The sequence below is a fragment of the Strix aluco genome, chromosome Z, assembly GCF_031877795.1.
Source record: "Strix aluco isolate bStrAlu1 chromosome Z, bStrAlu1.hap1, whole genome shotgun sequence".
Lineage (NCBI taxonomy): Eukaryota > Metazoa > Chordata > Aves > Strigiformes > Strigidae > Strix > Strix aluco.
In genome coordinates, this window is record NC_133971.1 from 51152686 (window position 1) to 51164956 (window position 12271).

At 42.4% G+C, this 12271-nt stretch overlaps 1 long non-coding RNA gene across 1 annotated transcript; it reads left to right on the plus strand.

The window, feature by feature from the left end:
• Nucleotides 1–3481: 3481 nt before the first annotated feature.
• On the plus strand, nucleotides 3482–10875 carry LOC141918665 (uncharacterized). The gene is made up of 3 exons (XR_012621758.1): nucleotides 3482–4093; nucleotides 7303–7343; nucleotides 10696–10875. It is a non-coding gene; the product is annotated as an uncharacterized LOC141918665 (long non-coding RNA).
• Nucleotides 10876–12271: the final 1396 nt, after the last annotated feature.

Sequence of the window (12271 nt, forward strand, 5' to 3'; positions counted from 1 at the left end):
TTCAGTGTAGACAGGACTTTAACCATGTTCTTTAACCCAGCATAGCTATTTTTATGGTCTGGATTTATCCAGTTTACAAAGCAAACTTAGGTTTCATTCACACCTGTTTATATCATCTCTGAATAAGCCAAAACATATTCAGCCACAAATTGGTTGAAGTTATGAAGTGGTCTTTCTTCCAAGGCTTGCTGAAGCAAATAAGAAATCAGAGGAAAGCAGCTTTGAGTCAAGATACTGGAAAGAAAAAAGGATATGATCATAAATTTTGCAGAAAATTTAGGAAGTGTTACAATGCCATACAAGAGCCTGCCAATTGTTACTTCTCTCTTCCATAACTGAGTTACTGACTAGAACATTTATATCTCTCTGCCCTTCCCCTTCTTATAGTAGGTTTAGTCTAAATGCTTGCAAAATATTGTATATGTTGACACAAATAGTGGCAGAAATATTTAACAGATAATTGATGTTAGGTTGTTTTGTTTAACAGCTTATCAAAGTGATATGACCACAATATTGCAAGTTATCAAACTATTTCTTGAAGAGGAGGGAAAACCCTGTTCTACGTCTTTGTTAACAAGCTCCAATTTGATCCTTGGGTAGTTATCATCTGACAGAGTTAACGTTAACAACCTTCAGATTCTTTTAAGTTTTGCACATTTAATTACTAAAACCTATTGCTGGATTCAACAGAAGAGAGAGAAAATATCTGTTGAGTGTCAATCAGAAAATATCAAGTAATCTTTCTCATTTTGAAACATAGCTAATCCACTCCAGGAAAACTCAGCTCTCCTGTATTTTAGAAAGTGTACTCTATTGACAAGACATTGACTGATCATTTGCTTTTGCAAAACATCTTCCATACAACAAGGTTGTCAAAGACAAAGCCAAGCAAATGGAACAAAACCAGCTTCAAGAAGGTAATTGAAACCCATCTTGCTTGCATTGCTTCAAGACCTCACTGCAGCACTTCAGTAACTTCATAAATTCCAGAACAGAGCCTAAAGGAAGCCAAGAACAAAACATTTCTTTCAACTCTAAATTAGCTTTCTGTTGGAGAGATGTGAGTGTCAGCCCACATGGATGTCATGGAATGACAAAGATCTTTACTTAACAACAGCCATGATCTGTAGCGTATTAAAAAAACCCCTAGGTTCCTGTAAAGAAATAGTCTTAGATTCCTTTGTGTTGCAGAAATCTCTACTGTTTCTCTCCTCATTCACCTGCATGTTTTACTTCTCGTTGCATGACCATTTTTAAAAACACTGTGATGTCAGGTAGCTGGACTTTTATAACCTGTTAGATCATGGCTTTGGGCAGTGAGCATGATCATCTCTGTTTCTACTTACAACACTGTCCTGGTTTAGCCAGGATAGGGTTAAGTTTCCCCAGCAGTGGGGGGGGAAGCTCTAGCCGGGTTATTCAGATACCATGCGGACGTCACATCCTGGCGCCGAAGCGGGACAGTCGGTTACGCGTGTACTGGGGGATTTGCTCTGTTCTCACTGCTGTATTGGTAGATATTTTACTCTGTTCATTGTTATCACTGTTATTGTTATTGTTGTTGTTTGCTGTGTTGCTGTTGCTCTGTTGTATTAAACCTTTCCTTATCTCAGCCCCGGGGCTTTGTATTTCACTCCCTTTGTGGGGGAGGGGCAGCGGCCGCGTGGTCTCAGACCCCAGCAGGGACTAAACCACCACAAACACACAGATTCAGCTTGAAATAGGTATTTCTTTAGCTTAAAAGCCAGGTTTCTGTGGCACTGTGCAATCTGCAGCCTTCCAGGTCTGACAATTAATATAATTACATCATAGGCTTAGTTTCATTAAGTTGCTGTCATTAAACCATGCAGCTGGCAATCCCAACACATCTTGTGAACCCTTCTTAACAGAAGTTCTAGTGAAGCAAAGCATTCAGTCTCTTTTTCTTCAAAGCTGTTATATTTTCATTAAATATAGAAGCAAGTATAGTGCCTTACTATTTATCTATTTTTAAGAGAAGCAAGCAGTGAAGTCTCTTTCAGGAGACCCACTGAAAGCATAAAGCATGTAAACTACAGCACCAGAGCCTGTTTTCTGGGCCACTGGCAGTGTTCTTGCTCATTGCATGTTGCACACAAAAGTTTCAACCCTTCACCTAGTTTGGTTTTTATTACTGGTCTGAACACTAGTAGAAAGCTCTGCTGTATCAAACATGCTGGGCAATAGGGATTATACTGGGTGCCCACCCAGACTGTCTACAAAGCAAATGCCTGGGATGAATTATTAGGGAAAGATTAGGTGAGACCACACAGGGATCCCTTCTGAAGGCCTTGTTTTGCTTGAGTAAGCACAAGTTCTGTACAGGTGAAAGTTTACAGCTTGCGGCCTAAGGCTTCAACAAATCTAGCTACTTATGCTAAGTGAGCAGCATGCTAAATGACACACCATGAATCACAAGTCTAATTTCCTTAACACCAGGAGAAGGCTGTGGATTTATACTGAGAAGCAACTGAGGTTTAATTTTGTCTCCATTTTGTTTGATCTGATTACAAACCATAATGCCATAAAGAAAAATCTCGTTAGATCATGTAAAAGTCTAAGAAACATGCATTGATATTTGGAGTGCTATGATGGGCAAGGGGGCTGGGTTAAGAAAAGGAAAAGGTGAAAGTAGGGATGCCTGCAGCTACAATCAATATACTGCACTGTTCAAAGTCAGTTACTGAATTGCTGCAGGTGATAGAGGTATAGATGTATTAATTTGTGATGGTGGTAGAGGAAGCGTTCTGTTAGGGTATATTTCAATGCAAGCAAATACAAATTACCTACTGTAAAAGCGAAGCATTTCTAAATGTCAGTTAGGAAAAAACCAAATACTTAGAGATTGCAGGCCAGCAATATCTGAATAGTCTGTTTGAAAGGGTATCTGGTCTCAAGAACCACAGTGCCAATCATTTAAAAACTCTGTTGCTTCAGAGCATGTTTGCTTTAACCAGTGTGTCTGGCCATCCATTTGAGATAGGTAGGTTCTTTTAGGAATGTGACCCTCCCCAATGACTTTCAAAGGAGTCATGTGAACAAAGCATGTATAAATGGGGCCCAAAATGGCTTTTGCTGAGGAATACCCAAGATAAAATCCTGCCTTACCCAGAGCCAGCTTTTTCAAACTGTGATTCACAGGACCCAGACAAGACTAGCAAAGCCCAGCGGCAGACTTGTAAGCGTAGCGGGAGTTGCTGTCTAGCAGCCAGGGGAGGCAGCCCTATCTATCGACTCTTAGGGGAAAAAAAAGAACAAACCACAAACAAAAACCTCCAAAAAAAAAACCCCTCAACAAAAAAAGAATCCCACACCCACGTTATTCCGCCTGGCTTTCTCAACAGCATCAGCCCGACCGACCTTCCCGCCCGCTCCCGGCGGGCTCTGCCGCGGCGCTGCCGGGAGGGGGCAGCCCGCTCCCCGCCGCCGGGTCCAGCACCCCCGCGGGGCCCAGCTGCGCGGCCTAACTGCGCGGCCTAACTGCGCGGCCTAACTGCGCGGCCTAACTGCGCGGCGCCCTGCGGCGGCTCCCGCGGGGTGCGGCGGCCGCGGCCTGGGGCCAGGGACGGGGTAGTGACCGCCTTCCCGAGCTGCAGGCGTGGAGACAGCGCTGGGCTGCTGCTAAAACAGCCCGGCGTGTCTCGTTGCGGGAACCCAGCGGGGTCTCACAGGCTGTTTTGTCAGAGTTTAAATAGGTGCCTTCATCTCCCAGGAGTAAAGCCGCGGCACCCCAGGGGCAGTGCCTGAAGAGCAACTACAGGGCTACTGAACGGTAACAGAGGCAGTGGATTGCAGTCTCCCTTGTGCGCCTACTGGTTGCCTTTGCCGGGTCCCCGGGGAGGTCCCCAGCCTCACAGGAAGACCTGGGAGTGCTGCAGCCCCATCAACAGCCGAGAAGTAACAGAAATGGCTTTGCGGGCAGGTTCCCACCACGAGCAGAAGACAACAAAGGCAAAGGCACCCCTGGGTTGCAGAAGAGCTGCTGAATCTTTGCTTACCCGCGTCTCCCATGCAGAAAGGTGACAGGTGAATCTGTGAACCACTTTGCTGGCAGAACTGGACACATCTAGATGTGGTAAGAGATGCAGGATTACAAATCCTGCACCCTGTCTGATTTTGTTGCACTGGTACTAAGAAAACTGGTTCAAAGTGCAAGAAATTACAGGATGTATATACTAGGTATACTAGGTATTAGGCCAGATATACACGTTAGGTGTACATAGTTACAGGGCTAAAAATGCTCCTGTGCCCTAGTTCATTTAACTAGGAGAGATTTCAAAGGCTACCCAGCAGACAAACACATAAGGCGGTTGCAGTGAAGACACATATAATGGAGGAAAAGCATATGTGTTCACTTGGCAGTGCTGAAGAACAGGCCTGTTGACAACAAAACAGATTTCTACCTGAATTTGGTTAACGCATCTACCAGGCATGCTTCAGGCCTACAGTTCAGCCCTCTTTAAAATTCCAAAAGCACTAAGCTTTGTGCCACCATACGCAGGCACAACCAAAATGGGGCGCTGCACTGTGCAATAGATCTGCTTTCTCATCTGCTGGATCAGCAGGTGATCAGGTGTTGCTTGTGTGAGTACGTGAGCTAACCAAAAAGGATACACGATCTTGTCACTTGCTGAAGAGTGCTGAGTTCTGAGCATACTTTTGAAATTCCTTTTTGTTTCTAAGTGAAAAAAGAGAAAAGTTAAACAGATACCAACTGCCTTCCCTTCTGCATCCCTCCCCTGTTTGTAGTACAGAGACAGCATCCTGTTCACAGTGCCAACTATTTCCGCAATGCCTATGCACTGGCTTTGTTCCCCCAGTCCCGTGATTGCTGAATGCAGAGTGTACAATCTGGTCTGTGGGCAGCAGCCACCCCAGTAAGATGAAGCAGAGCCTTCCTCTAGCTGAGCAAGCAGGGACTGTGCTGTGGTTGTCTCAGCTGGAGGCCTTTCTTGGCATATGTTCATTACATTTCCAGAAGGACATGCTGCTTGTTCTAATACTGAACACTCAATTTGAAGTCACTGTGTGTCTGAGACAATAAATAATTGTAAAACTAAAATCATGGAGAAGACCACACTACCATTTCTGAAACTGCTAATGAAAACATAGGTGGAAAAGGTACACAACACCCATTTGCACTGCAGGCTCCTCAGTTGAGAGCACAATTTTGAAATTTGTTGTCTAGATGGGCCTATAGCCGCCTAAAGCTGTTCCTTGGATATCTGAATCTCTTTGAATCCCCTACCGAGCAATACAACTGTTCAGGTTTGGAAAGAAGACCTGCAGGGTGCTGCCAGCCAGCAAGTATATCAGCAAGAATATAATTAATTTTTTACTTTCTTTTTTGCAACACAGAAGATAAATTTTCCATGATCAGCTCAGTTAATGATTCCTTTATAATGAAGAGTCAAATATCAGAATAATTGACCCAGAAGGGTCCCAGCCATGCTGTGAGATGGGAACATTGATAACTATGTCCTGGCAAAGGGTTACCTAACATGTGCTTAACCCTTCACAGCATGGGAGTTTCCAGAGAATCCCTAGACAGTCCTGAGAGTGTCTCCCTCTCCTGCAGCAGCATGTCTTGCCCAATTAAGCTTTATATATGATGGACTTGAACAAATCACCCCTTTTTCTATGCAGAAGTTTCCTGACCGTTATCACACCCCGTCCTCCTTTATCATTTCTTTTTTAAGTACAACTCCCTTCCAACTTCTTTGATCTGTCTTCAGAAGTTATGCTTCCTAGCTTGCTTATTGCTTCCCCCACCCTCACCCTGTTTCTAGAGCCTCTCAAGCAGCTCCTATTTTTGTGGAAAGACAGCCCCAAAACTGAATCCAGAGCTGGGGAGAGCAGACAACTACTTCACATGTCTCATACATGCAAGCCTGTGGGATAGAGTTTGAATTACCGATGTCTCTTTTCCCACACTCTTAATGACTTCCCGATTAGTTAGAAACTGCTTCTCTGTGGACAGATCAGAAACCTGCTAGTTAGTTAGACACATGGAAATTATGAAACTAGTGTTTTTGAAGGAGCTGACCAGAAGACTGTTATTTCATCTGACATTACCAAGCCAGTCTCTCAACATCTAGGACTTGATATCCCCAGTTTTATAAACTGTGTGCTTGAAGAGGTCTGCAGGAGAAGAAGGAACAGTTTTTGACAAGTTCAAGTATTACAGTGTCCCTGAGTCTTTCATGGCTCACATCTCCATGGGATCCAGCATGCTGACTATTTCCTCATGTGTTTTACCTGCTTTTCTCGTCTTTGTGCTTTTTTTTTGTGGCATATTTCCTTAATAGAATGGGAATTGATTTTACTTCCCAATTGTTTCTATAGGTGTTTTAAAAGTGTCTTCTGGCAGTGATTTTTAACGCTGTGTTACTTACTCTTTTGATCTGCTGATGCTAACATATCGAATAGTGGAGAGTTTTGTTATGGTCTATGCCTGCTCTGAATCAGGGTGCAGCAGATGATTTCCTCCACAGATGACTGAGCAGGTATTTTATATTGGGAAGTATAACTAAAAGAATTCTGACGAGGTGTCAAGAGCGCACACAGTCCCCTGCAGGCTCCTTCCCATGTGAAGCAGCCAGCTCCCGGGAGCAGCAGTGGCAGGGTGGTTGCGTGGGTGCTGGCTGGCCAAAGGTGGCTGCAAGAGGCCACACTGTCTGGGAGCACTGCCTGGGGCACAAGGGAGAGACAGCCATGGAAGAGGGCTCTGGGGAACCTGGCAGCTACAGTAGTACAGTGTCATACAGCAAAGATTTTTGACTGTCTACAGAGAGGAAGGTTCTTCTAGTGTGTGTGTATGTGATGGAGGTGTAAACAACAGAAGACTTTAGTAACATCTCAGTCTGGGACTCTGCATAGAAATGTGGGGTTTGTTTTTCAGAACAGTTCTGAGAACCAAGCTCCCACATGCATGAATCATGAGTGGGTCCTTACAACCAGATAACAGCAGGAAACAACAATATTTGCCAGGTTCCAACTTTGCTTACACAGTTGCAGAGATTGTATGTAAATGCAGATGTTTAATGTGGTGTTATGCTTTTGTGTGAGAACAAGTGGGTATCACTTAAGAAAAGCATTCTGTGAGATCTCTTTCTTCCTGGATGTTTATAAAGATACTCTCATAATGGTCTTTAGTTTATAAATTGCTTCCTTTAACAATTGGGCTTATTTGCTATCATTAAGTTAACACTGGAAAATTCTCTCTAATTCCAGACTGACAAGCAAAAGAGACTTTATAAACATTATATTATTTCTCTGTTTCAGGACCTGATGTTATCACAGTTACTGCTCTGTGAAGGTGGCTGGTAAGAGGAATAAAAATGGATTATGTTTGGGATTTTTTTTAATTCTTGTGTCATGACACTTTGGTCTTTGTTTTGAATTTCAGTGGAGTGTCACAAACTCAGTCACTGTTGTACTGCTTCCACAAAGGAATATTTAATGAAGACATTGTATTTTGAAGGACAAATACACAACCATTTCCAATCTGTTTCTTAATGAGTATTTGCATAGGTCAAATACAAGAGACTGTATTTCAGGCTACACAAATACTTGACTGTAGTCCCATGATCAAAGACCTGTGTGTACCAAGCACCTGTCTATTCGTACTCAGAAGTGGGTTGCTTCTCACCCACTTAATGCTTGGCTGATGGTATCTGTTGGGCCCTTTTTAGCAAGGTGAATATTTTTTGGATAGAGCAAGATGCATGGGATGGTGACACTTGCTTTGCTGAGATGCCTTTTAAGTATTTAGTGTCCTGCAATGATTTTTCATTCTTGTAACAAACTGCTTTGGAGGCTGAAGTACTTCCTCATCATGCTATACATTTAACTTGGATAATGAGTATGTAAGCTTCTGTGTTAGACATACTGGCCCTAACTAATGCATTCTGCATGAGGAATGACAGAAATTTTTTACATACTTTCATGTTCACGCTTGTGCCTCAGTTTTCCCACCTTGGAGGGTCCTGCGATATCATTCATTGGTAGGTTTCCCCAGGCAGTGAAGGTGATGTAAATTCTCCCTTCCTTCTTGCTAGTATCTATCTTATGGTGTAAGGCACTGTGTACTTGGGTCTTTGTGCAGCTACACTGAGGAATCCCTTAGACTTAAGGCTGATGTACGAAGCTTTCTACAAAGTTCAGAATATGCCTAAAGTTCAGTACCTGCAGTCATAATGGCCAACACAAATTCAGCTGGTGATGGAGTCACCAAATCACCTGTGTTTTTACTGCTAGTGTGGGGGAAATCCTTGCACAGAAGTGGAGAGTACTGTAGTGAGGGTGGGGAGTACACTCTGTTGATCTTGACCTAGTCTATGAGTCCCAGCAAGCTCAAGGCTTACCTGCTCCAGTGCTAGGCCTGCCAACCAGAGGGGGTTAGCCAAGGGGTGGTACCAAAGGATTTGTGTCAACACTTCCATTAGAGGAGCCGGAGCCCGTCAGTGCACTGAGCTGTGACACCTTCCCCATTTGAGAAAAGCTACCTGATTTCTTAACTGTTTTACTCTCTGAAGATTGACACACACACACAAAGGGTGCTGGAGGAAATGATGTTTTTGTGAGCTATTTGTTCATGATGCTGAGGAGAACACTTCACTTTGCTGACTAAATGCAAAGTAATTTCCTGAGATGATACAAAGATCTGTGTCCACTTAGATCAGCAGTGAATGTGGCCCTGTTTAGTTAATGACTGTGGCCCTGTTTTGTTAATGACTGCATGGCAGATCTTTAGTTCAGATGCTGCTGTCCCCTAGATTTGGCAATACTGTGGGACTCCTTTTTAAGTAAGAAAAAAAATGATGTTCTGCTCTTACTCCTGGTTCTGCCTAAAGTGGAATTCTGTGCTGATGTCTCCTATTTCCTAATTTAGGGACTCTCCTAATTCATTATCAGCAAATGTCATTTCCCTTAAATAATCTTGCTGCAATTCAGCTGCCCAAGACAAAGGTGTGTGTCTGAATACCCAACCTGATCAACTTCACTAGTTTTGCTCCTTAGCTTGCTTCCTGGCACAGCCTGGGTATGTGAAATTCATTCTCCTGGCAGTCCATACATTCCCTCGCTGATTGAAAACACAGGAATTAATATTAATAAAAGAACGAGAAGGCCTGTCACAGCCAGGATCACAACCATGAAACAAAGTAGACAGAACCAGTACTGTCTTAGCTTTCAACTCTCCCTGTATTGTTAGAATTACTCTTATATCTGGATGGAAGGTGAAAATAGATCTTGTTCAAGTCAGGAAAAAATCTGTGCCCTTCCAGTAACCAGTCCTGCTGCACACCTGTCCACTGTCTTCCACTGCTTTTGCTTTTGAAGCTCCAACCTGGATGAAGGACATAGTGGCTTAGTAGATAAACTAAAAAGAAGTTGAAAATCACAGTGCAGGTCACTTCAAGAGAGTACCTCCCCAGTCTGAAAGGCTGACTGTGTTATGATATTTAAATAGCTGTTTAATGCTGAATAGCCAATACTGTACAAGTCTTTAAGTAGAGATTGATAACTAAATAACAATAAACCTATTAAACCACCTGTTTTCTGTAATGGATGCCACTGACTAAAATGCTGGAGCATGGAGGAGAAAGTCCTGAGCAGACAGTAAGCAGTTATTCACCATGAAAAATACATTTTATTTGCAGTTACCAGATACTGGCAAAATAAACATGAAGTCTGGACCTTACAGGCCTCATTAGAGAGCTTCACCTCTGACTCTAATGTGGCTGAGATGCTCCTCACTGTTCTCCCTCTAGCCTTCCAGGGTGCAGTGGGCCATGTTATGCTGGGGCCTTGTGACCTTGGTGCCAGGATTCATTTATTTGTTAGCACATCTTCACTGGAAATGCTACATGACTTTGTGCATTTTTGCTTTCATGTTACATAACAAAGTGAGTCTGACTTGTGAAAACCCCCTCTGAAGATGTCAGTAAGATGCTCAGTTTGCTGGATTGTCCTGAAAGTTAGAGACAGGTCTGTTACATGAGGAATCACTGTGTAAGGAAACATAGAAGCTATGCTCATCTGAGGATACCTATGTCTCTTACTTTCAGTCACTTTCATTTAATGATTGGGATCTTCAAGCCTTCTACCAGTCTGACATGTATTTTGTTATAAGTACTAATTATTTTATAGAGACTAATTACTATTTCAGTCTATTCTTCCCTCTCTAAAACTCGTTTCTGATACACTAGATTTTTGTAGTAGCATTATTATCATCACCAGCAACTCTGGAGAAAGAAGGGTTTTGATGGCTGAGGTACTTACAATGAAGAGAGATCTTTTGAAAGCAATGAGATGGTGTTCAGAATGAAGAGGAGATGAAACCCAGGGTGCTTAAAGGAAAATTAACTTACAAGAAGTCAGAAATTTAGGACTACTTCAGTCAGAAGGAAGATGTATGGAGAGGGGTTAATCCAGGAACAAACAGCCTGGTAATGCTATAAAATGTTAAGATTCAGGTATTGGTTCAGAAGAGAAATACATAAGCAGTGTATAATCCAGAGTCAGGACAAATTATATTTGAGAGGGCATGCTTATTTTACTCAATGGTTTTGCATTCCCCCTAATCTGCAGCACATCCTAAGGGACAAATCCTCTTCTCACCGCTGGATATATTGACTCATGCTGCTTTACCAACATCCAGGGTCTTCTTCACAGGGACAAGGGACAAGCCTGAGGAATTTTGCAGAAGTGTCTATTGCAAATTTCTCAGCATAGGACTGACTGCACCCTAATATGCATTAAGATTTTGAGAAGAGAATGGCCAAGAGAGGCGTATGAGCGCAGTAGGGATTAATGAGATACCATCTGCAGTCCTCAAGCTGGAGCAGACAAACACCCTCAAGTAAGGAAATGCATAGGTTTGAGGTTGAAGTTACTCCAGCCTCTTCCATTTTTTTGACTCCAACAAGGGTACCAAGATGACTGAAAAATGCTTGTTTGTAGTAGACATCTCTGGGCTGTGTCTACAATTTCTTGTAAATTTATAACTGCATATGTTCCAAGAGACTAGGGACAGTATGAAAGTCATGACCATATTTTAGAAAGGTAAGTGAAATGACCTGAGTAATTTTAGGTCAATCTTGAATTGATTTGTGGCCGAAAGATGGAATGGTTAAAAGATTGAAGGAGAATTAATGTCAGTCAATAAGGCTTAAAAGAAAATAGGTCTTGTCAAATGTACTTAATTTAATTGCTTGAGATCACAGGTTTGGTTGATAAAAGTATAATGGTTTTCTTGGGCTTCACATTTTTGGACACATGTCAGTCCTCTGTATTGCTTCCACAGCCTTGGCCATTGTCTGCTTTAGGATTTTGAGGAGATTGCAGGTATTGTTCATAGTTTGGTGGCCTTTATTTGCAGCTGCCTGATCCTTGGCATGCAGCAGATCAGGCAGCTGTGCTTGCAAGTCACAGATACCTTCTCTGAGAACCCCTAGCTGAGCAGCCTTTTGGACTACAGCAGTTCCCACCGTGTCTGCAGCACAGACATGTGCCTGTTTTTCTTAGAAACTATTCTTCATGGAATTGCCACATTCTTCTGTCATCTAGTGTGGATGCAGTTACTCATGTAGGTTGTTCAGGTGATTTAGGTTAAACTGAGTTTAGATGCTCTCACATTAAAATGGATGGTGAATATATGTGGGGTTAGGAAAGTACCACGAGAATGTTTTCAAGTCTGATCAATGGCCCAACAAAAGGAAATTTGCAGCTTGGTCTCTAGCTTACTTTTATGATATAAAAGTACTTATCTGTGATATTGAATCTAACTGTATTCTTATAATCTATTAAACAAAATAACAATAATGAGAAAGCATCAAAGTCAAAATGAGAAAATACATGCTTTGAGCAATCCTATCAAGGGCTAAGATAAATGTTCAGTAATTTGGGAGGCTTATGTCAGTTGAGTGTTGTCTTTCTCCAGGATATATGTAGAATGGCCCCATTTTCTGGGCTTCTAGCAGAAGCAGCTTAGTGTCATTTTGTAGCTTCTGCTGTTCTGGCTTCCATACACTTACAAACCAACCAAACCTACAGCAGGAAGCACCTACCATTAACTACAGAAGTACTTGTCTTCTCAGGTCTGATTTTTGGCTGAATCGCCTGAGCTCATACTAAGATATACACTATGCTAGATCCTCAGCTGCTAAGGATTTATTTAGCACCATCAACTTATCTGGGTCTACAGTCATTAACACCAGTTTAATTTTGCTTATGAGAATGCCAATCAAAG